The sequence below is a fragment of the Lissotriton vulgaris genome, chromosome 2_1, assembly GCF_964263255.1.
Source record: "Lissotriton vulgaris chromosome 2_1, aLisVul1.2, whole genome shotgun sequence".
In the NCBI taxonomy this organism is placed as follows: domain Eukaryota; kingdom Metazoa; phylum Chordata; class Amphibia; order Caudata; family Salamandridae; genus Lissotriton; species Lissotriton vulgaris.
The window spans coordinates 234,793,130-234,820,760 of NC_141687.1; the positions used below are offsets into that span (position 1 = coordinate 234,793,130).

The window sequence follows — 27,631 nt, forward strand, 5'->3', positions numbered from 1 at the left end:
AGTGCCTCTTCCCTCAGTCGTCATAAAGGGATCTTAAGATCTTGCATGATACCGCATATATAGCAGACAAAGGGAAGTGTGGCCTGACAACAGTCTCCCCATGTGAAAAGCATCTGTCCAACTCTGTGCCAGTTATCTCAAAGCTATGTATTTTTTTTATATTACTTGAAAATAGCTGTTTTCTTCAACATGCAGCTAACAATGAACAATGGCTTTGTGTACCTTTCTTGGTAGATTTTTACTAAATTAGCAGGCAATGGCGAGGGCCAGTGGATTTAGGCGCTTTTGTGGCTGCAGATTTTACCACATAATTATGGATTTATTGCATTTTACTAATAATGTAGCACATCATTTTCAAAAATATTCAGATTTTACCAAACATGTTGTTTGTACCTTAAAAAGATAAAATATTACTTACAAAGAATGTGATGCATAATTATCATTTTGACACACAATGTATATAGCTGTGATGCATAATTTGACCCTTCAAGCCACATAATCCTAGTAGCCTTGACAATGTTAAAATTACCCAGATTTGTCTGGGGTCATGATGATAATTAAATCCATATTTCACAGGCAACCGTGAAATATTTTCCATATTCCACATTTTTTACACCACTGCATTTTTTGTATTAAAAGCATCCAAACATGCAATATATAATACAAAGAATAGAAATTCCCTTGGTTAATAACAAATAACTTCAAAATACATTAAATTAATTGTGAATGCTTCACTAAAACTATACAAAGCATATTGCATTACTCATACACAAATGAAAATTCATTTAAAGCATACAATGGCACATAAGTGTTCTACAAAGTTGTAGTCATGTTTAGAGTTAAATTGTCATACAGAAAGCTGTTCATATGTATTCCTCTACGCTGCAAATTATGAACAGTGAACACATTTAAAGGATACGAAGAGTACAGAAAAAGTTATTTCTAGCTGCTTTTTTGACAGAAAAGTAATGGTGTATATGAGATTTGAGAATGCATGTGCAATTAATTAATGTAACACATTGTACGCAAAGTCAGCAATACGTAGTTGACGTGTTGGCCCTCTGTGGCAATCAATATGTAGGACCACCATCAGGACAACAAAGTAATAAAGACTGATTCTCTTGCATAATAATACTGGTTTTAGAAAGCAGAATTAATATCAAAGTAAGGGACAATAATTCAACACAGAGTAATTTACCTGAAGTGATCACATTAAATAGTTTACTCTGTTGGAGGACTGGGATGTCTTGCAGACATGAGTAGGCACTTTACATTTCAGGGAATGCTTCTGTGTAAAGTTTACACTTCCTTTGATTCGCTGTATTTGTCTGCTCAGCTTATAGTTTGTTTGGTACTAGTCGATTAGGCATCACGTTTCTCTGACTGGTGCAAGCATTTTTGGCTCCTGTAGCCAGAGAGGAATGTTGACGCGCAGGGTTCGGACAGAGAAGCCACCTATGAAATGTCCAGGTGCAATCTGGCACCTGAACCTTCTGTTGTAGGTGCCTGCCTAGTAGGATTATCCGAGGACTCGCCCAACTCGTAATGTAGCTGCCTAAACTACTTAATCCATGCCCATGTTTCCATTGTGGCTGAATGATCCCCTTTAATCTGTAAATTGGTTCCAACCACATGGTGTGCTCTGGTTTTAAGACCCGTTTGATGTATAACCGCAGCCACCCCCCTTGTTTTTAAGCATAATGTTTGGTATGGAAGCTGATTCTTCAGATAGACCTATTACCAATGTACTCACTAATTTCATTTGGAAAGCTAGAGCCCCCGATGGGCTTTGTACCTAAGCGTTCTCTTACCGTGCCCTAATTAGAGCGACCAAAGAACTTTCATCTCTTTTAGACACCTTGCAAGTGATCTGATTGGAGAAGTGTGGCTCAATGGTTAGAGCGGCAGACCCTGATGCAGAGGTCTGGCCCGGGACCAAGGTTCAATTCCTGCCTCGGCAGTTCTTGGGCTCAATTTCCGCGGACCTGATAATTCTCGCCTCGTGCCTAATCTAATCATGGGTCCCACTCTGCAACTCTGGGCAATAGCTTGCTTAATCTCCACAACGGCCCCAACAACGCTAGGATACCTGGCTTCACCTAGGGGGTGCCCAGAAGTGTGCACTTCACAGGGAAAAGCCAGGAAGGGTTCCACAGCGGTATGCGTACAAGCGCCTGAGATACCCCTTCAGGGGTCAATTTGGTGTGCTATACAAATACTACTACATTTACATTTACATCTGCATAATAGGCAGAGGTGTTGACATGCATGATGAGAAGTCTCATTCTTTACACATCATCGTCGCTGTATTTTATTTAAATATTTTGTGTCACCTGAAGGGGCGAGCTAGGTAACTGCATCTTTGTGCTTTGTGTATGTATGATATAGGAGCCCTAACCTTTGGTGTGAGCTGGTTCACAATGATATTCTATGTGAGGTGTCATTCTGAACCATTCTCTTCAAATCTTTCAACTCTACAAGATCCTGGGCCAGATTCTTCAAAATAAATGGTGTTAATTTAGGCCCAGAGGTTACGACCTCGCAATAGTTGCTGGCTCCCATCCATCTTCATGGAAACTTGTGATTTCCAATTGCATGAGAGGTAATCTAGACTTGTACATTTGCTCAAAGCCAAATCTAATTGATTTTTTTGTTGTCCTTTACTCTTTTTTAAGAAAATCCTTCCCAGACACCCACCAATTTTTGAGATGTTTCCTTCCATTACCTATTCCGTCAGGAGTACATTTCCAACCTCTTCTAGGGTAGGAAAGAGACCGAGAGGAGTCTTTAAATACCCACAAATGTTGTGGGTGTTCAAGAACTTAGGTAGCATTCCAGCCTTGATACATTCCTGCTCACCCACTCCCTGACCCTTGCTGTACATTTACTCACTTGAAGACTTTTGTGTTTGTAAATCCTTCTGCTAGTGATAAGGTGACTTTTGTGAATTCCACATATGGTTATGCACTTTAAAAAAAGGCTTTTTTGTATGATGCAAGCCACACATTCTATATACACAAATAGCTTTGACATTTTGGTGTGTTTACAAGCTAGAATGGTGTTTTTTTAAGTACGTCTCATGTGGTCAGATGTCTCGGTCGAAGAGTGAAGAAGTAAATTAAATAAGAGTCAACATCAGTTGGTTTCCACTGTTGTATGCTCACTGTTTTATTGTTTCAAGTGCATGTTGGAACCACTGCATGTGTAAAACGGCACATTTTTAGTGCTGAAGCGCAGAAAGGGAATGGGCTGACTTCGCAGGTACCCCTCTGCCTAGTGTTTCCTTCGCTCCTCTTGGTTTTTTTGGGTTGGAATAGGGACCAGCCGCATGACCACCTATTTCCATTTCTATTCTCTTAGAACCCTTTTAGCTTTATGTCCTCCACCCACTTCTCCATTTATGCCCAGTGTTCATCCTCTACTTTCCCTAATATTCCCTTGCACTCCTTCCCTAGTTCTTCCAGACACGGTTGCTCTTCTATTTTCTTCAGACCAGTAACTTTTCTTCCTTTCTGTGCGAGTTGCAAAAGAAATGGAAAACAGACTGTCACGCCTTACCCAACGTCAGGTACCGGTCAATGTATTTATTATAACAAAAGACAAAACAGACTTATTGTGCAGTCCCTTTGTTTGTTTATGGAGTTGCGACCTGGTGAACTACTTTTTTTTTGTACACCAGCTTTGGGATGAGATACTAGAAGGGTGTATGCATGTTTGTTGAAAATAGTCCAATTTTTGCTAAACAATGTTTATATGATTTTGGTAATTAGCCAAATGGAGATTCTTTCACCAGTTTGAGATGTTCAAAACTGTATTCTGGTATTTTACAAGGATAAGGCAAATTAATTACTATAATCAATGCCCTCAGTGGTCTCCTTTTATCAACCTCAAATGGTGAAATGCTGAGCATGCCCTGCTGACCTTCAAATGTTTGTTTGAGAAAAAGGTTTCCTTGACGTGAAAACTTATAACCTGTAAACAACGCCGGTTACAGGGTCTCCCATCACGCTGTCCCGGTCACGGTCACCTTCTGAAGCAGCCTTTCCCTCCCCTGAACTGTTTACTAAAGACAGAAACACTGTAGGTACAACAATAAACAGAACAAACCAAAGAAAAAGAAGAAACGCAACACAAAACAAATGAAACATGAAAAAAAACTAGCAGTGCATGCAGGACACTATTGGTCTGATGTTTAAAATGACAGGGTTTAAGCCTGGTTATCAAAACAAGCTAAAGGGAGCAGCCGAGCCATCCTGATTTTAGCACCCTCTGTTCTTATTTTCAACTTATTTGTAAAGGAACTGGTGGTTAGGGACAAAGTTGCAAAGTTTACACTTCGTGGCAAATAGAATGCCACCTCTGCCCAGAAGGTGGCACTGTCGAGCACATTTCAAAGCGTTTCTTGGGTGCAAAGCAACCATAACAGACTTCATGCTTCAACGGGGAAGAGCTTTAAAGCTCTCCCTTGGACCACTTCCAAAGAGGATTATCATGTCAGTCAGTCAGTGGATTCCTGGTTCAATGTGTTCTGGTTCCCATGAGTGAATGTAATGAAGCATCATCTGTGGTTTGTGCTATGTGTGGTTTGTGCTGGGTCACTCACGGCCTGGCCTGGTTTGCGGCTGCACATTTTAATGGGGCAAGGTAACTGGTACTTTGTACATAACACAACCCTCCCTACCACAGCTACTATTCCACATTATTCACACCATGCACAACCACTGCAGCAAATCTTTCACTAGAGAGTTGAAAATCAAATGCATTTCAATGTGTGTCTTTTAAGGTTCACATGCTGGGCTGGGTTGGCTTACTAGTGCTGAGCGTGAATTAGAGAGTAATATAACCCTTCTGGATATTCAGAGTTTGACAGGTTATTGTTGTTATACAATAACTCTCTTATACTTCTAAACTTTCCTGCACTCACATTACATATCGCAGCGGGTCACAATTCCACCTTAACGCTAATGACGTGGGTTGCAAACGACCACCCACTTAAATTCACTGCCATTGTGGTCTGCTAGCATCAGCAAATAAAGCAAACTTATTTAATGTAGCCAGACTTTCTTAAAGACGAACGCAAAGAGTGTAAAATGAAAAAAAGTGGAAACGTTTTTAGATCTTTTTAAGAGTAGGCAATGGTACCAGGGCCCACTGTCTACTGAAAAAAAATGTTTTTTACCATTTACCAAGGAGAAGGGGTCTGCTACTTGTCAGTAGTTGGTACAATATGAATGTTTTACGGCCGGATTGCTGTTGCAAAGGAATAATACATTCTATAAGGATTGGCTACTTGGAAGGAATGCCCTAAAACAAGCCCCTTCCAAATAGTGATGCCTGTTCCCTAAATCCATTTAGCAATTCTGTGCCATATTCCCAAATCACTAAAATGGGCTTAGTACATTTAAAGAACACGTTTCCTTTTCACATACCCTGCAATTTAGTGAATGGCTGGATTTGCAACCAGACAATGCGTTAGTGCATCTGGTCGGCCCCCTGTCCTTGAAAGATTGTGCTTAGCACCCTGCAGATTCAAGCAGCTTTACTCCAGAACGTGCAGTGTGGCTGAGTGCAGGAGAATGGCCACGTTGCCAGAGAGTTAAAGGTCCACTTTTTCCTGTCGCCAATTCCTGAATGTTCTCCTATTTCCTTCACAATATAATGTACAAGATACAGGAAACCAGCGCCCCAGTGAAGGCTTCCCCACTCGAACACGTGTGATTCTGGGAATAACATTTCATCTCCCTTTCCTGCCAAAGTTGAGAGGACTAAAAATAGCCCAAAACCTAGTTTTGAGCACTGTATTTTTAATGAACATCTGCCAGGGCCTCGGCATAGACTTGCAGGCATTAACTCCTCTATCTGTACCATACACAATGCAGCTACGATAGCCAAGGACAGAATAGCTTCTCAGTGACTGTTTACACCAAATCCTTTATTATAACTCAAAATATATTCATTGCAGTGAGGATGGCTGTGCATTAAATGCTCTTTTAACCCGTTCCGTGCTCCCGTCGGCCGACGGGAGCACTCCCTCTCTGGTGCTGCGAATGACCGTTGGCCGACGCAGCCACGCCCACCCTTTAGAACGCCCGAACCGCCGCGGAATGTTCGCCGCGGTAAATGGGTTAACAAGGAAAAGTTTGACAGTCAATCAAGTGACAGTGCCAAAGAAACCCCAAAAGATGGGGACCATTCCCCGGGCTGTAACCCCTTTTCAATGACCTCCGCTGTTGTCCGGCTGGCCCGAAAACAATGATTCAAGCTCAGACCCACCGGATCTGGAGTGTCCTATGGTCCCTAAGAGAGGAATCCACACTATTACAGAATATCTATACAAAATAATTGTATATTCAATGAAAATCATTTACGCAGTCCTTGATAATCCGCAAAACGAATGTGCCCTAGCCTTCGCTGCCAGTATTCAATACCCCGCATTAGATTGTTTACATCACACGCTCATATCTTATAAGCCAGTGTTTGGGTGGTGCATTTGTTTACATTTCCCTTCAGGTGACTGGCACACTGAGGAAGATCACTCTATGTCCCCGCTTCTAGACTCTGGAACATTTCCAAGCCCAGCCTGAGGACAAAACCAAATCACCTCCAAGTCAGAGAACTCTTGAAGACTGAACTCTCCAAGAAAGTCTCCTGCTCTAGTCTTGTGACTACTAGAGAAGTCAATGGGGACTATTGGAGGAGAGGCCAGTCTTGTGACTAATGGGGAAGTGAATGGTAAATATTGGAGGGAGTGCTGGCCTTGTGACCTATGGGGTAGTGAATGCTACATATTGGAGGGAGTGCTGGCCTTGTGACCTATGGGCTATTGAATGATAACTATTGGAGTCAGTGTTGGTCATGTGACCTACGGGGTAGTGAATGGTAAATATTGGAGGGAGTGATGGTCTTGTGACCTATGGGGTAGTGAATGGTAAATATTGGAGGAAGTGCTGGTCTTGTGACCAATGGGGTAGTGAATGGGGAATATTGGAGGGAGTGCTGGTCTTGTGACCTATGGGGTAGTGAAAGGTACATATTGGAGGGAGTGCTGGTCTTGTGACTAATGGGGTAGTGAATGCTAAATATTGGAGGGAGTGTTGGTCTTGTGACCTATGGGGTAGTGGATGGTAAATATTGGAGGGAGTGCTGGTCTTGTGACCTATGGGGTAGTGAATGGTAAATATTGGAGGAAGTGCTGGTCTTGTGACCAATGGGGTAGTGAATGGGGAATATTGGAGGGAGTGCTGGTCTTGTGACCTATGGGGTAGTGAAAGGTACATATTGGAGGGAGTGCTGGTCTTGTGACTAATGGGGAAGTGAACGGTAAATATTGGAGGGAGTGCTGGCCTTGTGACCTATGGGGTAGTGAATGCTAAATATTGGAGGGAGTGCTGGTCTTGTGACCTATGGGGTAGTGAATGGTAAATATTCGAGGGAGTGCTGGTCTTGTGACCAATGCGGTAGTGAATGGTAAATATTGGAGGAAGTACTGGTCTTGTGACCAATGGGGTAGTGAATGGGGAATATTGGAGGAAGTGAATGGTAAATATTGGAGGGAGTGCTGGTCTTGTGACCTATGGGGTAGTGAATGGTAAATATTGGAGGGAGTGCTGGTCTTTTGACCAATGCGGTAGTGAATGGTAAATATCGGAGGAAGTGCTGGCCTAGTGACCTATGGGGTAGTGAATGGTAAATATTGGAGGGAGTGCTGGCCTAGTGACCTATGTGGTAGCGAATGGTACATATTGGAGGGAGTGCTGGTCTTGTGACTAATGGGGTAGTGAATGGTAAATATTGGAGGGAGTGCTGGTCTTGTGACCTATGGGGTAGTGAATGGTAAATATTGGAGGGAGTGCTGGCCTAGTGACCTATGGGGTAGTAAATGGTACATATTGGAGGGAGTGCTGGTCTTGTGACTAATGGGGTAGTGAATGGTAAATATTGGAGGGGGTGCTGGTCTTGTGACCTATGAGGTAGTGAATGGGGAATATTGGAGGAGGTGCTAGTCTTGTGACCAGAGGGTTAGTAAACGGGGAATATTGGAGGGGATGCCAGCCTCATGACCAATGTAGTAGTGAGTGGGGAATACTCGAAGGGGGCGCTACCCCTCAAATTCAGTTGTACACAGGCTACTTTATTTCTCACTTCAGCATGTTAATTCAACTGTTTAAGCACTCTTCAGCAGTGGTACAGGGACATATGGCAATATAGAAAACTCTAAAAAAACAAATCAGATTAGTGCTGCTGGAAAATATATGTATACACTTAAGTCTGTGCTAGCATGTCAGGAAGCTAAACAGCATCCCTGGATTGTGAGTGGGGGAAAAAAAATTGGGGCCAGTTTCCAACTAGGGGCTGAACTTTGTAAAGTATGTGCATTGTGCACAATTTTTGCTCCACTGACCTAAACATCCAGCAACCTGATTTCTGTTTGAAATTTGGTCTCATTTTTTATATTTGAAAAAAGTATACAAAAGTTTTCCCACCTTTATGGCATGGTCAGAGAACAGACTGCAAAATAGGTTGAACATATTTTTTGTTGCTATAGTGAAATAACGTATGGACTATTTATTAGGGTATGCTGGGAGCAAAACTGGCTCGTGGTACAAGCAGCAACGAGTGTTCTAAGAAATTTGTATCATACTTTGAGAAAAGTCCAAAAGCCTAAATAATGCAGCGTAAAATATATTGGAATAGCTGTGTGCAGGCGGGAAAAAGAATCACCCAGTAACTGGGAAAAAGTGGAACCGTTGGTTGATGAAGACTTTGCAGCATCAATAACTACATCAAGAAGGTGTTTCAGAGACTAAACCAACATTTGAGGTGGATGGCTTATGTAGTGTAATGTAAAAATTCAACTACTTCTAGATGTTCAAATAGCATCTGTCTTTGTTATCACATTCCTTGGTCTCGTTTCACTGACCCACAATGATAACCGGATGAGCCAGAGCGTATAGAATTCTATCCTTCAGAAGTCTGATCTGGAGCTATCTCACCGTCATCAGAGAAGGATTATGAAATGAGCGCATATGATCTGGGGTAGCACTGGCCACCCTGAGGATGGCTCTACATGACATCTCCTAGCAAGAACCGGGATATCACGCATTCCGACCATTGCGACTGATCAATGTAAAACAGATTTTATCATCTCAGATCCACAAGGGTTCTGAGGTTCACCCCATGAACTAGACCATGCGAAGCACAGAATCAGATGTATAAACATATTTTCAAAGTACATATGTCAAAAACACGGTTTTAGATTAAATTCATTCATGTGTGGAGACCATCAATGCCTCCAACTTACTGATATTTCTCATGGAAAGAGCCAAACGGACATTTCTTTTAAGTCTCTTGTTTTGAGGGTCTTTATTCACCCCTCCGGTGCTCAGGACAGCCCACGGCCGTCATATGTCAAAGGATTGTTCTCTATCAGTTTCAGATGCCTCTGAAGGTGGTGGTGGTGTCGAAGCAAACCCACTTGAACTTTGGAGAACAGGACGTTCCACCTGGTCTTCAGTTCAGTAGACTCCATGAGAGTCACTGACCCCAGTGGAAAGCATTGCGCTCACTCCGCAGCCTCCAGGGTCACAATGCATGGTCTTCTGCAAGCATTCCCTTAAACGATGTCCTTCAATGGGATGTATCCAAGCACCTCCATTTATTTGACCAAAGTCCGGTGGAGCTATCTGATAGCTAAAGAGGAGATGGGTTTTGGGACTTCCCCCTCGACCGTCACCTACCCAGCCGGTCTTTGGGCAGACTTTCCGTCGTCTTTCTGCCGTATCTCCCTCCCATCCTGTTTTTCTGCGAACCTCTTCCCTCGACACTTGAGACCGAACTTCTTTGTCTGATGCCCGATGGAGCTACCTGGCTTAACTATAGGGGAGATGAACCGTGGATTCCCTCCTTGGTCGTCACCTACCCAGTCTGTCTTTAGACAGACTTCCTCTCGTCTCTCCGGTTGTCTCTTCCCTTATCCTCACTTACTCACCTCCCCTACCCCCCACTTCTTTTCGCTCTCCTTTCTCTCCTCTCTTTATGTATTCCTGATTGTTTGATGTAATGTGTAATTGTTGATCTTTTTCTGTTATACTGTTTAACCACATTGTTGCACTTCCTTTCGTCCCTCCTGTCGTCTCCTCCCCCATCCTCCCTCTATTTATGTCTCTACTTCTCCCCTCTCTCAATGTATTGAGACTGAACTTTTTTGTCTGATGCCCGATGGAGCTACCTGGTTTAGCTATAGGGGAGATGGGCCGTGGATTCACTCTTTGGTCATCACCTACCCAGTCGGTCTGTAGACAGACTTCTTTTCGTCTCTCCGTATTGTCTCTTCCCTTATCCTCCCTTTCTCACCTCCCCTGCCCCCTCCACTACTTTTCTCTCTCCTTTCTCTCCTCTCCTAATTGTATTGCCTATTTTTTTGGGATTTATTGTGTAATTGTTGAACTTTTTAGACCTCCAGGTCTAGCCAGCGCTATATAAAACTCTTTATATTAAATAAATAAATAAATAAATAAAGAAATAAATAAAATCTGACGTATTATCCTTTTGCCTATTAGAAAACGCAGAAATGGCTTTTTATGTGCAGGTAAGAGCATCCCACTACTAATGGTAAAACATTAGCAGCTCTCCAATATCAAAAGAGCCTACAGGGGTTTGGTACCTGCACATAGTGGATGTATGACGGTACAACACGTGGTATTACCACGTGTACCGTTACCACGCAGGTTTTACAACGCAAGTCGTTACAACGACTTTTGTTGGGGGCGCTGGATAGTGGAATAGTTTAATTTACTATTCCAACTCCAGTCCCCGTGGAGTAGGGAAGGTTTAGGATAGTAAATTAAACTATTGCCTATCCTACAGAGCCCTCCAGCGCAAGTCGTTGTTACGACTTTCGTTGTAAAACCTGCGTGGTAGCGGTACCGCGTTGTAAAAGTTCCGTTGTAAAGGATGTTCCCCGCACATAATACTACTCACAAACCCCACCGGATGTGAATAGCAGCAGCTGAATTGATTGTGTCTGAAGAGAACCAAGAGATAAAAGTCTCTGAGCTTGGCACCCCTTTTTTGTGCATCAGTTGAGGGGAACAAATACTTTGTCTCGGATGACAACAGTGGCCGATATTCTTCCTGCGTTGAACAGGATTCGTTTTCTTCCTTTATCATTATTAGGTTTAGCTCGAATGCTTCAGCTGTCCGATGGATTCCCTATAACAAATATGCACATATCATGAGCTTTGGTGTAGTCCTCTTTCACTGCCTTGATAGTGGCTGTTTGCTCCATCATTCGGGCTTCTCATGGGGTGTTTACAATACAATGCAGGAGACCTTCAAGGAACCATTTTACATCTCAAAACACAAAGCATTTTCACACTTTATCAGATTGAATCCTTCATCTCACACAGGAAGTCTGAGCAAAAAGCCTAACTTGAAAAGTACTGCCTCATTGTTGGCTTTTCGGTTTTCAGATTGGGACATCCTACCCTCAAAATGGCTATCCAAATGTCTTGCAAAATTAAAAAGAAAAGCTACAATCTGGCGACACTTTGAATAAACGAACCCTTTTGGTGTCTGGCCGTCCCAACTGCAGGGTTGTTCAGTATCTATAAATGTATGTGGCGAGGATACAGCATGGATGTAGCCAAAATGCAGTTACCATTATTAATCCATTAATAACTACAGCTGAACCAGTTTATCATAATCATTTTTACCACTCTTTTAGCTGGGAATATTGGCAGAACAATAACTTGCAAAATCAACCACACCACACTTTAAGTACATTAGATTCATCCCAGCCTTCCACCTATTTGATCACCCATGGGCAACCGCAGACTACTTCATTTATATTCAGAATGCAAAAATATGTTGCACTATAAAAAGGTTGAAATACGTTTCCACAGCTTTAAAACCGTTTCCTTGCTGTCCCTAAAACATCTGCTGCAGGCAAATCCTAGTTCCTCGTTCCTTCTCCTCTCAAAAGCTCACAATCTACTTTTCCTAGATCTGATGTATGACAACTTAAATGCATGTTGTGAGTTATATGTGTTCGACTTAAACAACCATAAGTTGAAACGTAATACTAAAAATGCATATAGGTCTTTTAACCACATTAATGTACTTAGTTGGCTCAGTACACCAGCTCTTTAATATTTTTATTAATTCAAAGATGGCTTCTACATGCTTATTTTTTCCCTTTTGGTCCTCTGTTACTCTGTTCATTTCACCAATGGAACCTTTCCTTCAGGGCCATGCCACTGTTCTTTTAGTCCCCTCTCTCTGTTCATGCCCAGTGTGGTTCTTAGTGCTTGACAGTGCCCTAGATATACAACAAATGAGTTGCCCAAGCCAGCTCGAGTTTTAAGGGACAGAAGGGCCGAAGAGAAGGTTGCCAAACCCCAATTTCAAGCGACCACCGAGATTGACAATGTGAATAAGTCAAAGGCAGAATTTAATTTAAAGAAGATATTTAAGATTGTGAGGTATCGTCGTTGTTTTTTTAATCTAAAACTTCTCAGGCATTTAGTGGAAAGGGGCTTTTTGGTATAGTTTTGGCTAAACCTTTATTAACAGGGTTATAAAAATTGGGAAAGCAACAGAGCCTGGGAAGCTGCTGGCCACACGAAGATGGGACAGCTTTTTAGTGACTGCGTAGTTACATTTTTTTCAAAACTTGAAAAAAAAATTCCCAGCACGCCGCAGTTATTCACGTCGCACCAGAGAGCTATGGATACATAACTGAATAAGCCCACAATGGTCGAAAAGAGGAAACAACATCCTGTTTGCTCAAAAATGCAACGCCCTCTAAGCATCATCAACAGACGACTGAAAAGCCTTTTGGTAGCCCACCGGGACCAGCGCCAGAGTGGAAGGTCCGGTCTTGGGCCTCGGACCGTATGAAGGAGTCTGGCGTATGGTCCAGAAGAGTTTATATGATGATGGTGAAGTATTGACCAAAGACTAGGAGGAAAATAAACGATGGATGGGCTCTTCATACCATTTTTTGTATGCCTCTGTGACATAGGTAGTTTATTTGCAGAGGCTAAAGCTGTGTATATTGTGTGATTGACCACCGGATCGTGTGCAACTGTTAGACCTGGTGAGAAGGAGGTGAACCCTAGCTGAATTCAGATTCCTTGAGAACTTTTAGTGCTGGCAAGCAAAATCAATGCGAGTTATCCTGGCGCACTTCCATTTCATCTTCGGAGTAGATACAGGCGATCTCAGATAAACTTGTGCTTAAGGGGAACCTGGACCCATTAGTACACATTGAAAGGATTCGTTTCACCAATATATGCTCTTATAAACTAATAATCAGGATATTTGCTCTAGATGGAGTGGCCTAGAGAAAGGAATGAAGAGGCTCCGCGGGCTCACACATACAATTCCAGTAGAAACCAATTTGCGTTGGCAGTAATATTCTTGAAATGTATCTGCTTTATTGGCCACCGGCCAGGCTGGGCTCCATCAGTCCTGACACCTCTAGTCAATGTGACAGATGCAAGAAATCTCTGTCCATATGGAAACATATGTTCTGGGAACGCTCCCTGGTTCAGCGATATAGAGCTAGAATATTAATTTTTCTTGGCAAGATTAGCAGCATCCATCTGAAAACTAAAAATGGGACTAACAGGCCTTCCACTTTATATAAGATGCTGCATTTTTTTAGCACTGAGGGCAGCCTACACCATCACTTCCTTTAACCGGAAACCCTAGAAAACTTCCTTCCTTCAAGAAGAGACCGCAGGATGTGCCTTTTTCATTGGATTTGAAGGAAGGCTTTTATAGGCGCACAGGGCAGACTCATTTGACTTTTAGGAAAGTTCTTCAAGCTTGGCTGCTCTGCTGAATTGTGGAAAGTGCATATTCTCCGATTCCTTTATTAGTGCCCGAGATGCCAACAAAGGTGAAAATTAACTCTAGAAGAAACTAGGCAAATCATCTCATGCAGCTGAAGAAATTCAGTCCTATTTGCGGGTTTGTCAAGCATTTTTTTTATATCTTTCGTTTTAGCAATGTACATTACACTAAGATGAAGGAGGGGCTGGCGCCAAAAGGTAATTATTTACTAACCACTGATATGGATTAATGTTTGCATTTGATTTTCATTTAGTCATCCGGTTTATCAATGCGTGCCTGCCTTTGTTAGTGTCAGATTTAAAATCAAATATATTTTGAATAATGCTGCAAGTTACAATATATTATAAAACTATCTAAAAAAGGAATATTCGACAAAACAGGGAACCTCTGTCTAGCTAGGGTTCATTTAGAACATTATTTTTTCCTCCAATGTTACATTTTTTTAAATGATCTACACCAATGAATTTATGAGCACTGCCCCATATACCAATTCACTGACTCCTTCAATCACGATGCAAACACATTTCCAGGCCAGCCACTCATGAGTCAAGGGCTAAGTTCTGTGCCTCATAATACGACACACCTTGGTGGTCACGATACCCGACATGGAAACGTTTCTATAGCAGCAAAGCAAACAACACACTTCCAGCCACACCACCCGTATAGTGTACCTTGCTGTCTTTGTAAGTTAACATGTCAGCTCCCGTATAGGTACAGTAAACATTATATAAACATTACAATATACTATCATGTTCAGCACGTCTGTGCTTTTATGGTAGCTATCTAGCTATCTATCCATCTATCCATCTATCTATCCATCTATCCATCTATCCATCTATCCATCTATCCATCTATCTATCCATCCATCTATCTATCGCACATTCTCCACTCCACAATTCACAAAAATGGTGTAAAGTAAATCAGCTAAGATCTTACCACTTACAGAACAAACTAAGCGACATGGTCTAATGAAATGAAATGTTCCTCAATGTTGACACACTAGTTGCACTGCTGGTCTCAAGAATCTCAAAATGGCGTCCAAGCCAGACGGGCTAATATTCTGAAGCAGCCGGCATCTTCCCAGCATGCCTTCCTCGAGGCAGCAGTTGGCTGGCGGAGCTCGCGCTCCCATCAGCGGCTTAGCACTTCCACACACAGCAGAACACCTACCGCGTGCTCCTGAGCCTAATTAACACTAATCCTGAACTGTCAACAGGAACAAAGGAAGCAGGCCTGGCGTCTTCATTTTCGAAACACCAGTATTCAGACTCCTGTTAGAGTGCAGTGGCGCACAGAATCAGACATGGAAGCAAGCTTGAATTTATTGTAATGAGCTTGCATTTATAGAACGCTTCCTAACTTAGATGAGGCACTACACAGTAGGTAGGGCGACCAGAATTTTAAAGACAAAAACCGGGCCATTTCACGAAAATAGAAGGAGGACTACAGTTTTATTTCAAGCGAGCACACAGAATGACAGTGCTCCTCAGCAGAAAATTACACAACAGGCAGCTAGAACGTACAAAAAATGCAATTGTTAAACCCAGAAGCTTGCCTGTTAATTAAATAGCTTTCTTGAAACAACTGCTAAATATCCCTGCTTTGTAAAAAAATAAAAAAGCACCCCCACAGTTTTCAGTCACCCCTCTCTGAAAACCGGGACAGGAGCTAAATTTCTTGAAATCTGTCTGGAAACCAGGTGAAAAACCAGGACAGTCCAGCAAATCCGCAACGCCTGGTCACCCTAACCGTAGGGAGTGCTTGGTTGGAAAAATGGTGAGATACACAAATGTGTTGGCTAGTACCAAGTCTTCCTTCTTCGCTTTCTTGAAATGACAGTGGACCCTCTCTAAGTCCCCACCCTACCTCATCGCTGGATCACATGGAAGTGAGGCGTACGCTTGATAATGAAGTGGTGGAAACCAAGCTGTCACCAGCGATTAAGGCCAATAGAAAGTGGAGGATGTGCAGCAGGGGAGGGGGTTACTTGAGGTTTCCTGTAGCGAGTAACATATACGACATCTGGACACTGTATGAATGAATGCATGAATGAGATCTATTTATAAAGCGCATCATTGCCCAAGATTGTGTAGGCGCTAGCATCTCAGAGAACATAAAACTATCTGTACAATCAGACAACTCAGTACATGAACATATATTTATATTGCCCAATTGTAAGGTGCATTTTCTTAAGTCGGTTTTAGGAATAACAATTGTAAAATAAAACTTAAAAGGAGCACCCCAGTCCACTACAAGTGTATACATTCTGTCCAATAAGAGACTTACTCTATAGATAGAGAACAGTTTGTTAGTAAGACTATTGCAGCTAACAGTGTGATAGGACTTGACTTTGACAGGTGCATTTCCTAGAGGGAATGGGCTGTCAGGGTTGAGCATCCTAGAATAGTAGAAGCAGAAATAAATAGTCATCTTGGGCCCAGCAGCTGAAAGGGGAGAGGTCATTTACTTTAAGGCAGCTTCTTTGTCTGGGGCGTAGTTTTATTAAATTGAGTTAGCTGAAGATCAGGCAGTATACAGGGCCAATTTAGTGGTTCGGTGGAACTCTTTCATTCCTCTCTTGAATATAATGATTGTAGAGGTCTACCTGGAGGACACCTGAACTGTAAGGGGATGCTCATAGTTCCACGAACTCTTGTAATCATTATGATCTGTATGTTCTTGTTGTTTTGTTATCCTCTTGAACTGCACAGCTATCAAACTTTCTTCGCCATCAAGGCACTTTGTTTTTCCCGATGTGAAGCGCTCTGATACCCCCGGGTCCAGCTAGCGCTATACAAAACTTATAATAAATAAATAATAAATAAATAAATAAATACCTTAGCCTGGATGTTTCTGAAACTCTTGTGATGGAGCCTAACAGAACACCTTGGAGGAGGGGGTCATAACCCTAGCTTTCCCTCTTACCTAATCAGTGTGTTCCTGGAAAATTCTTATGTGTAGCACACATTTTGCCACGGATATGCTTTTGTACAGCTTTTGTGAGTCCGCTGAACTTTATACATTAGGAGGCTACCATCGCAGAAGCAACCCATCTATTTAAATGTGTTACACAGCTTGGGTTCCAACCAGGATCCCAGTTAAGTGCATATGTCACATTCATTGGGTGTATGGGACCAGTGTTTGTGGATGAGGAACCGTGGACCCGGCTTGGTGGCCAATTGTTTAGGTATCTTCTAGGTCGATGGGCACAGCCTCTCCGGGTGAGGCATTTTGAGATCAAAAGAGACAAGCACTAGTAGATGCATTAGGTTTCGCCTATGTGAATAATAATAAGCTAGTTTTTGTTGTAAGTTGTAGCTTGCTAAGTAGTTGTACAATATAAGTTACAAAAAGTCTGTTAAAGTGTTATGACTTGTTTATGTACAAAAAGCTAATATATTGTGCTGTTACAGTGTTATGACTTGTTTATGTACAAAAAGCTAATATATTGTGCTGTTACGAGTGGTATAGTGCAGATAAGTAATAGCAACATTTTGAAATATGTAATGAAAAGGAAATAATGGAATGAATTGATGCATTAGCAATATTATGTGTTTAGAAGAGTTCTGACAGTTTTTGTTCCCGGTGCCACTGCACCTGCTGCACCATTCAAATCATGCCCCTAGTGCCAGAAAGATAACTGCATTTGTGACTGCCTGTTTAGTAGTCAAATATAGCAATATTTGGTGTTTAGAGGCGTTATGTCAACTTTTGTCCTGGTGCCATTGCACCTGCTGCACCATTCAAACCATGACCCCGTTGTCTGCAAGGTAACTGCTCTTGTGACTGCCTTATAGCAATATTAGGTGTTTAGTGAGGTGCTGTGAGCTTTGGGTCTTCGTGCTACTGCACCTGCTGCATGATTCAAATCATGGCCCGATTGCCGGCCAGAATGCCACTGCACCTGCTGCAACCTTCAAAGCAAGTCCCTTTTAACTGCAAGGTTACTGCAATTGTGACTGCCTGTTCAGTAGTCAAATATAGCAATATTACGTGTTTAGAGGAGTTCTGATAACCTTTGGCTACTGCACCTGCTGCACCATTCAAATCCTGACCCTGTTGTCTATAACATAACTGCACTTGTAGCTGCCTGTATAGGAATAAAATATAGCAATATTAGCTGTTTAGTGGAGTTATGACAACTTTTGGCCCGGTGTCACTGCACCTGCTGGCACCATTCAAATCAAGTCCCCTTTAACTGAAAGGTAACTGCAATTGGGACTGCCTATTTAGTTCAAATATAGCAATATTATGTGTTGAGGAGTTCTGACAACTTTTGGGCCTGGTGCTACTGCTCCTGCTGCATCATTCAAATCATAACCCTGTTGTCTGCACGGTACTTTCAATTGCTGCTCCCTGTTTAGTAATAAAATATAGCACAACTCTTCTATAATAACTTTATTTTTAATGTGCAATGTTTATTAAAACATTTAGAATTTGATCATGATGACCAAATAGATGGAGTTGAAAAAAATCAATCCGGTAATTTCTACAAAATGCAAAGAAAGGTACTGAGGCATGAATAGGAAATGTCACAAATGTTCTAAGGCTAAAGCATCTGCTTTACACAACTAAGTAATAAAAAGCAGGCCTTCCAGCATACTGTTAGAAGCCCTCTGCCTGCCAGGGGAAGTTCATTAATTCGACTAGGGGAACTGATGAGTCCCCTTTTAAGATATATTAAATACAAGAGATTTCACAAGCACAACACAAGTGCTGTGCAGAAGAAAACTAAAAAGGGGAGGGGCAGAGACAGGTGGAAGAGACGGGAATAAGTGGGAAGAGGAGTGAGTGTGAATGACTTAATCTCCCTACGCCTCAGCTCTGACAGAAACTAGAAGTGCTTAGAAACATGCTAAACACCAGTACATCACTGGTGAAAGGAGGCAATAAAAGGCTGTTCGAATATTTGTTGTATAGGTTTATGACCTCAGTCCCATGAGTATCCCCCAAGTTTATCTGTATTTATCTTGCCATGTAGAGTCAGGCCTCCTATCCAATGGATTAGGGACAGAAACAGACTGCCAGCCCTCTTTTACCCCACTGCCCCTCGGTTGTGGCCTACGCAGAAGGTTTTGTGGGCCAGAAGAGACAGTGGGTTTACCTCACAGAAAGCTAACTACACCATTCTTCATCTCCAGTCATGGGGTGGCATAGCCACGTGCCCCTACCAGTTTCCACACAGCCTGGACCTTCTAGCTCCGGCCCTGGCAATGAAATGATGTGAACGGCATGAAATTCTGCACATTCCAGGGCAGGCCAGGAAACAAACATGGCCCACGGCAGTGACAAGCGCAGCATTCTCTGGCAGCTGCTGGAGGCACGCCCATTTTTAGGAAGTGTGTCAATATGCCCACACGCCCATGTTTTTTGTCAAATCCACTTTGGGCGTTTGAGTTTCAAATGTAAACTTCTCACAATGGGAAATGCGCGCTCCCGACATATACCTGTGACCTGCAGGTAAGAAGTTTGATTCCCGGCCACACCAGCTCAAGCTTGCACCCTCCCGAAGATATCACATTATCAATAAACAATTAATCTTACCATTTAATACATAGGAGCCTGCAATCTCAGTATAGAAACCAGTCTCTAATTTTCTCTCCACTCTCATAACCTATAGGAAAAAGAATAAAGTACACTCTGCAGTAATTTATAACGGTATTGTAAGTCACAGAGGAGTTCCGTGATCCTACAGGGGAATGACGGCGAAGGTAGAGTTGCTTTAAAAGCTCTTGGATTCCGAGGTGATTTGCAATATCCTTTTGTTGTACGCAGAGGATATTTTATTTCTTACAATACATGGTCACACCATCACCTTTCCCTCAAACCTTTTCAATCCTTAGCGTTGTGCTCCTTTATGTTCATTGCAGACGTGAAAAATAAAAACAGCAGGATTCATATGGTGCAATTAAACACAAAGCAGATTCAAACAAATCTAACTCAGAATGAATAGAAACCTGCAGAGATTCCATCTTCCTGTAATGACCTATTGTATAGAAACAAATTAAAATGTTACTATAATTATCTTCGTCAGAACTCAACTGTAAATAGTTTTAACAGGAGAGCGGCGATGTCATTTCTTCATTGCAAGCGATTAGATGTGTCACAAGTCGCCTGTAGTATGGAAATTGGGCATAGGCTTTTATTTTAGGATTGCAGGCTCCCAGGGTTTTTATACTGGATTGAGGGGTTGTATGTATCTTAAAATGACGCAGCACACTGTAATAACTTATCTAACCGCAGTTATGACATGATAATGCCTGCAGCCATAGCTAGCAGCCATGGTGAAAATAGGTCAAGAAGTATCATTACAGCTGCAGTCTAAACACGTTTCATTCTTAGAACCTGCTTTCCTAAAACAGTGATAAACACAAAGGAGAGGTTTATTGCAATTTTTAAATGTTTTTGTACACCAAAGATTATTACAGGAAAAAAGAATCTTTCTGCATGCTACTACTGATTCTAAGCAACAGCCTTTTAATTAAAATATGATTTACAGTAAACTGATTCTTATATGTTCTTGCCACAAATTACTACTTTTTGGTGTGTGTACAGATTCAGCTTTTATTCTTAATTTCTGCAATCATAATCGCTTTCATATAAAGCAACAACACACCAAGGCTTTAAGCAGTTTGTGGGATGGGAGATGGTGTGACCATGTATTATATGGAATAAAATACCCCCGGCCTTATGTTAAACTGATATTGCAAGTCACTTCTGATTTCAAATACTTTATAAAGGAACCTAGGCTTTGGCCTCATAATTTTATGGGCACAGAACTCCTCTGTGACTTGCAACAGTCTTTTAATTTACAACTGGAGTAGTATATTCCATATGTGTTATTTACTGTGACTTGATATCTAAAAAATGGCATTAAGTGCTTCATAGAAACAAGCTATTATAAAAACGAATTACTACTAAATATGAAGGCTATTAATATGTTCGAATCAAAATAGGCATCTCACATTCTCAAAACCATGAAAAAATATTGTGGAGGAGCAGGTGTGAGCAGTTGTGCAGCAAGATAAATCGATAGTGGAGAAGAACCATACCTTCACTACAAAGCCTCATCTGGCACCTTTAGTCAGTGCGGGTAGCTCCAGAATGGTCTGTATCATAAAAACATTTTTTTAGGTACAGGGCGATTAATCAATTTTCCCAAAATCTGATTTATTTTCATCATGTGAAAGGCCAGGGTACAAACCCTGGTCGCCAGGTCACACAGTCGTCTGTAAGAAAAGTAGTTTCTGGTATACTACTTGTGTGTACATAGGTCAGACTGGTTTGTGGTAATCAAACACAGTTTAAGACAGAAACCCAGAGTTTAGTCGGTCACATATGAAAGCTCACACGTTTCTCCAGAGCAGCATTTAGTGCCGTTCTACCCACAAACACCATCTCAGTGCATGAATGTGCCCCATTTCAAAGTAGTTTCAGAAAATAAACTTCAGTAGAATCTCTTGGCGGACGTACTTTGCAGGCACAAGTTAAAGACAGCAACTCCAGCCAAGAGGGCGCTTGATCATTGCCAGAATCCAAGGCATGGTGAACAGTGCTGGACATGTTACAAGTAAGCAAATATATATATATATATATATATATGGGGTGGAACTCACTTACCTGCCAATCTGGTGGGAGCAGGACACTTAAAGACGTGGGTGGAGTTTATACGCGGTAGCTGTGGCAACTGAAGAAGGCTTTTCACGCCGAAATGCATCTTGCCTTGCAGTCCTGAATAAACGGCTCCCTCTGAATCCCCTTGTGTGGCCTCTTATCCTTTCCTGCTGGAGGGGTGTCTTGTGTGGATATATATATATATATATATATATATATATATATATATATATATATATATATATATATATATATATATATCTATATCAATCCAAATTACGAGCTTGCTCGCTCACAGCGCCTCTCCCAGCCACTTCTTGACGGCGGTCCGTGACGAGGCAGGCAGCCTCTTAACAAATACTCCACTGCAGTTCTCCTTTCCGAAAAACAGCAGTCACGGACACCAAAGAGATTAATGCAGCAAACCTTAATTTATTAAGCACTCGGGTCTGGCAAGATTAACACTCAACGCGTTTCAGGATCACTCCCTTGTTTACGAGTGTCCGTGACTGCTGTTTTTCGGAAAGGAGAACCGCCGTGGAGTATATATATATATATATATATATATATTTGCCTGTAGTGAGGGAGCCACAGACAAGAAGGTAAGTATCGCCTTGTATTTATTAAAAGATGCAGTGAGACCAGCAGCAAGGTACTTTTGCCAGCGTAACAGCTCCGTTCAGCCCGACGCGTTTCGTCCCTCCAGGCACTTCATCATGGGCTCCTTGCTTGTAGTTTGAAAGCAGGCACGTCAATAGTTATATGCACAGTCTATCATTGAAGACACCGCCCCAGTGGGCGTGGCCACCCATGTGGCCTGCTGGTAAATGTAGTGCTTACGTTTTACTCAGTGAGTGGTCATGCCCCGATCAACAATTATCCAAATTAAACCTCAGTTGGATGCAAAGTGAACCGTGACTCGAGTCCTGGCTCACCTCCGGTAGCAGCGCCACATGTCGAGGCAGTTACGGGATGAGAATGCCATTAAAAGACATTAACGGAGGTGAGCCAGGAGTCATGGTTCACTTTGCAACCCACTGAGGTTTAATTTGGACTGAGGACAGTGCAGTTCCATCGAGGGAGCTAATTCTTACAGTTGCATGTGCATAGCACGGGGAGCCAGTTAGATGTTACACACACTTAGTAGCGCAGATGGCCTAAAAAAGTATTCATAATTAAGGAGGGGTCAGTCTGGATTCCAAGACCCTTTGTCCACAGACCACTCCTTGCTTGATACTAACCGCAAAATGCCTTCACTGTAGTAATTTGGTATATATTGAGAGGTAGATGGTCTAAAGAACGCAGCATGTAGCTGAAAGTTTCTACTAGGGAAGACTACCTCAGGAGAAGACAAGATCTGTGGGCCCATCATGTGCCGGTGCAATCTTATTTCTAACATAACAGAATGTGTTTTGTTTTTTAAAATGTATGGGGGTGATAGCTGAACGGCTTTTATTTATTTACATATGTATGTATGTATTGTATGTATGTATTGGCATTTATATAGCGCACTACTTACCCGTAGGGTCCCAAGGCGCTTCGACCGCTGCGAAACCCTTCCTGGCTTCCCTGAGAGATGGTCCCTTAATGGGTATCTCCAGGGTGAGACCAGGCATCCCCGGAGGTCTGGTGCGGCCCAGAGCAGTATGGCTTAATTTCGAGGTAATATGTTAAGTTTATGTGCCACACTTATTACAGTAAAGCATAGAAAAGGCACTAAAAAGCTTCCACAGTAGTTTCTAAGAAAACCGAACAAAAAATAAACCATGTAAGTGTCCAGATAACCAGGGGGGACTACTGATGATGCGCTGCTGCGCATTTTGTACAACTTGTTTCCCAAATCCGCCATGACTTGTATAAACGAGTGAGAAGATAGTTTACAATGGTGTTCACATAAATAGTTTTCGTATTCCAGTAATTTGTATAATTTGTGCGCAACTAAAGCACAGATGTTTTCTTCACTTCTAATACTGTCTGCAAAAGCACCACTTTGAACAGTTAAATGATAGTGGGCTCACTGCTTGCAGGCAATACGTGTAATACGTTGGCAAGTTTTATTTAGAAAATTCAGTCGGGGAGAGAAGGAAAGCCATGTGTGTGCAATGTGGCATGCAAGGTAGTACACACATGATTACATTTCTGAAATCGCCTATGTGTGCTGATAAAAACAAATATTAATCTTTATTTGTAAGCCAACTGGCTCTTACCAGAACATGCTAAAAAACATGCAGCAAAGACACAAGCAGTATTAATAATAAAAAAAAGATTCCTACACATTCGAACACTAGCAAAGAAAACTGCAAAAAATACACGCTGCGAGGGGTGGGAAGTGGTGTTGGGGAAAGGGCTCGGGGAGATTAAGTGACGTGGGGGCAGCACCGTGCATCAGTGGGGAGAGAGCTGAAAGAACAAGCATTTGCAATGCAATAGGTCTCACATTTGCGAGAGTTTGAGCTATTTTTATTGTAAATAACATTGCCTTTTATTTATGTTTTGGTTTTTGAAACATAAATAAAAGCCATTGTCATTTACAATGCCAATAGGTAAAACTTGCGTAAATGCGAGACCTATTGCATTGCAAATGCTTGCTGTTACCGAAAAGTCCTTTCTACAGCGCATACTGACTCTTAACATTACTCACAAAAACAAACAAATACAGGTAAAGCAGGAGATGGCTTCGTGTTACCAAAAGCACAATGCTCCAGCACTGGAATTATAATCAGCATAGTGGCAGAACTTAAATCCCAATGGCAGGAGTCAGGAGGCCTCACAATGAACACATTAACCTGTAATAATGGGCTAGAATCTTTTGGAGGAATATTGGTAAAGACCAGTGGGCACACTGATGAGAGGCATGTGAGTCTAGGACAGTGTCTCCTATGAATGAGCAGTGCGGACCCTGAGTAACAGTCTCTTAATCATGCAGTTTTGCCATCTACACTAGTCCTGTTATCATCAGCGCTATTCTTATTGTTGTCATCGGCACTAGTCTCGTCATCGGCACTAGTCTCGTTGTCATCATCAGTGCTATTTTCATTGTCATTAGTGTTGCATCAGCACTAGTCTCATTGTTGTCATCAGCGTTATTATCACTGTTCTCGTTAGCACTAGTCCCATTGTTATCATCAGAGCTATTTTCATTGTTAACTTCACCACGAGTCCCGTTGGTATCATCAGGGCTATTCTCATTGTTGTCATGGGCACTAGTCCCATGGTTATCAGTGCTATTCTCATTGCTGTCATGAATAACAGTCCCATGGTTATCATCAGTTCTATTCTCTTTGTTGGCATCGGCACTAGTCCCATTGTTATCATCAGTGCTATTCTCATTGTTGGCATCGGCACTAGTACCATTGTTATCATCAGCGCTATTCTCATTGTTGGCACCGGCACTAGTCCCATTGTTATCATCAGTACTATTGTCATTGTTGGCATTGGCACTAGTCCCATTGTTATCATCAGTGCTATTCTCATTGTTGGCATCGGCACTAGTCCCATTGTTATTATCAGTGCTATTCTCATTGTTGTCATGGGCGCTAGTCCCATGGTTATCAGTGCTATTCTCATTGTTGTCGTGGGCCCTAGTCCCATTGTTCTCATCAGTGCTATTCTCATTGTTGGCATCGGCACTAGTCCCATTGTTATCATCAGTGCTATTCTCATTGTTCGCATCGGCACTGGTGCCATTGTTATCATCAGTGCTATTCTCATTGTTGTCAGGAGCACTAGTCCCATTGGTATCGTCAGTGCTATTTTAATTGTCATCAGCACTAGTCCCATTGCTGCCATCAAGGTTACTCCCATTCACTTAGAACAGGTCTTGAAAACACTGAAATGTGGTGCCTGTTGTCGTTGCTGTTGTCTTCCTGTAGATTTTGAAAAGCCCTTGCTGTCGACTTTACTTTAAGAGCAGATCTGCCTTTCCAAGAATAGGACACAGTCTGGGTAGCTGCTACAGGTGATTCCGGAAGGAAGCCAGGCGCTGACCAAAGCAACCTCCATGGGTGACAATGTATATGCTACGAATGTTGTCTGCTGTGAAGCTTAACGATTTCACCGTCTGCCAACCACATAAAAATAGGTAGAATTTGTTTTATAAACATCGCTATCCTGAGAGGTGTAAAAGTGAGGCTGAACAAAACACATCTTCTTTCATTTAGTTGCTTTCCGGAGAAATGGATCCTAAAACAAATTAACAAGCCCGCAAGTGGTGTGCGTGTGCGCCACTGCGAGCCATGTGGTTTCAATTATGGCGCCCGTGTCTGGGCACGATAATTGAAACCACATGACGGCCAGTGCATGTAATAGACACCAATAGGCCAAGGGCAGAGCAATGTGCCTGTCTTTGGCCTATTGAGTGCTCTTTTGGTAAAAAACATGCACGCAAAGCCCAATAGTGTGCCACAAAAGGAAAAGCACACGCTCGTGCGTGTGCCATTCCTAGGTCAGCTACTGAAACCTCATTTTTACCTACTAAATGTGTCGCACTGCGCGGCCTCTGCAACGCTAGGCGCAAGATCTAAAATGTAGTGCACTGAAAGTAAGCCATAATAAAAGGATACATGTGACAGGGACAGTCTGCAGGGAGGACCAAAGCAGCTAAAAGGCGGGATAAATGTATACTGTTAACCAACGAGGAGCTTGTAAGATGCTTGTAGTTCTCTGGCTACTTGCAAGCAGGGCCGGACTGGGAACCACAACTGGCCCTAGCAAAGTGCTCGGCCGCCCCCCTCCCCCGCTGGGGGAGTGTTGGAGGTGTCGCCGAGTTCTTTGCCGGGGCCGGTTTTCGGCCGATTTTGGTACAGGGACGATTTTGCAGCTATGCTGCAGAAACGGCCCTGTAACAAAATCGGCCCCCACCCGTGCGGCACACCGGGGGATTGCCCGGTGCCCGCTATGGCCAGTCCGGCCCTGCTTGCAAGTAGCTCTCCTGTGTGTAGCCCAGTGGACTAAAAAAGAAGCATTTGCTGTGTTGAATTAATGTATGTATACCAGTGATGAAAAACGTGTATTTTGAGAGGAAAACGTGTGTGTTTTCAGAACTCACAAGATGATGTTTGAAAAAAAACATTTTGAATTTCCAAAATAAAGCTGACAAAGCATTTTCACATCACTGTTGGCAACCATGCCTGATGCGCTGAGGTAATCTCAGCTCATAGTATTGCATAGGGTGGCCACTAATGAAATCTTGTCTTATGTGTTACTATTACATCGCTAATATTAGTAGCTCTGGAGGATTTTCATCGAACATAATTAGCTCTCATTACAAAATAAGAACAAAGGAATCTGTAAAGGCAGACTAAAGAACCAATGGATAGTGCTGGGTGTGTTGAAAGCCCATAGAACTGAATACCACATGTCTCGAAGACAATTCTTACACTGCTTTTGTGGGAGCTAAAAAGCATGCTTTCTGGGAAAGATCTTGCTTTTTCCAAATTTGGTGCAATTTAGTTTAGCTGTTTGGGCTTTAGTTGTGCCTCATTTTCCTATGAAAAAATAAATGGGGAGATTGTGTTTTGGCCACACCCCTTTGTTCGTCCCTCCCTCCCACTCGACAACTGATCCAAAACTTTCTAGGAAGGTGCTGAAGTTTAAAGATTAGTAAAACAGCACTAAAGTTATAAGCAAACCCAAAAATATATTTGCTATGAGAATGTGTGACTAACTAGAAATACCTTGTCGTGATTGCCACTAGGATATATATAGCACCAAGTGGCAGTCGCCACTGTGTAATTTTAGTTAGATCGGCTGTTCCACAGGAAAAGCTCGTCTTGTGTTGCTATTAACCTTGGTCTCGTTTGATGAACCTACATAAAACTTTCCAAAAAGGTGCTACTTTTTGACTAGTTAGTACACTGAAAGTTTGAGGTGACCCGTCAAGCGTTTCCCAAAACACAAAATCCCCAGTCATTTTCCATAAACTATTTTAAGAGCTAAAGCAAAAACTGCTGAACAAATTACACCAAATTAGGCAGTAAGCCAGCAGCAATGTATTTCCGATGGGGAGAAGGGACTGCGCCCTCTGTGTTTTCTGCCTTTATTTTTATTGTAGGTACTGTAATGAAATGAAATGAAGAGATAGTGGAAGAGAGTTACAGAGCTTAGCAGCGTTGTATGAAAAGAGACGGACATCTGCTCTGGCCCTCCTAATTCTGGG

General features: G+C 42.3%; 1 protein-coding gene across 1 annotated transcript in view; it reads right to left on the reverse strand.

The window, feature by feature from the left end:
• KSR1 (kinase suppressor of ras 1) overlaps window positions 1-27,631 on the reverse strand; it is a 588,594-nt gene that overhangs the window by 400,262 nt on the left and 160,701 nt on the right. The gene's annotated exons all lie outside the window — the stretch shown is intronic.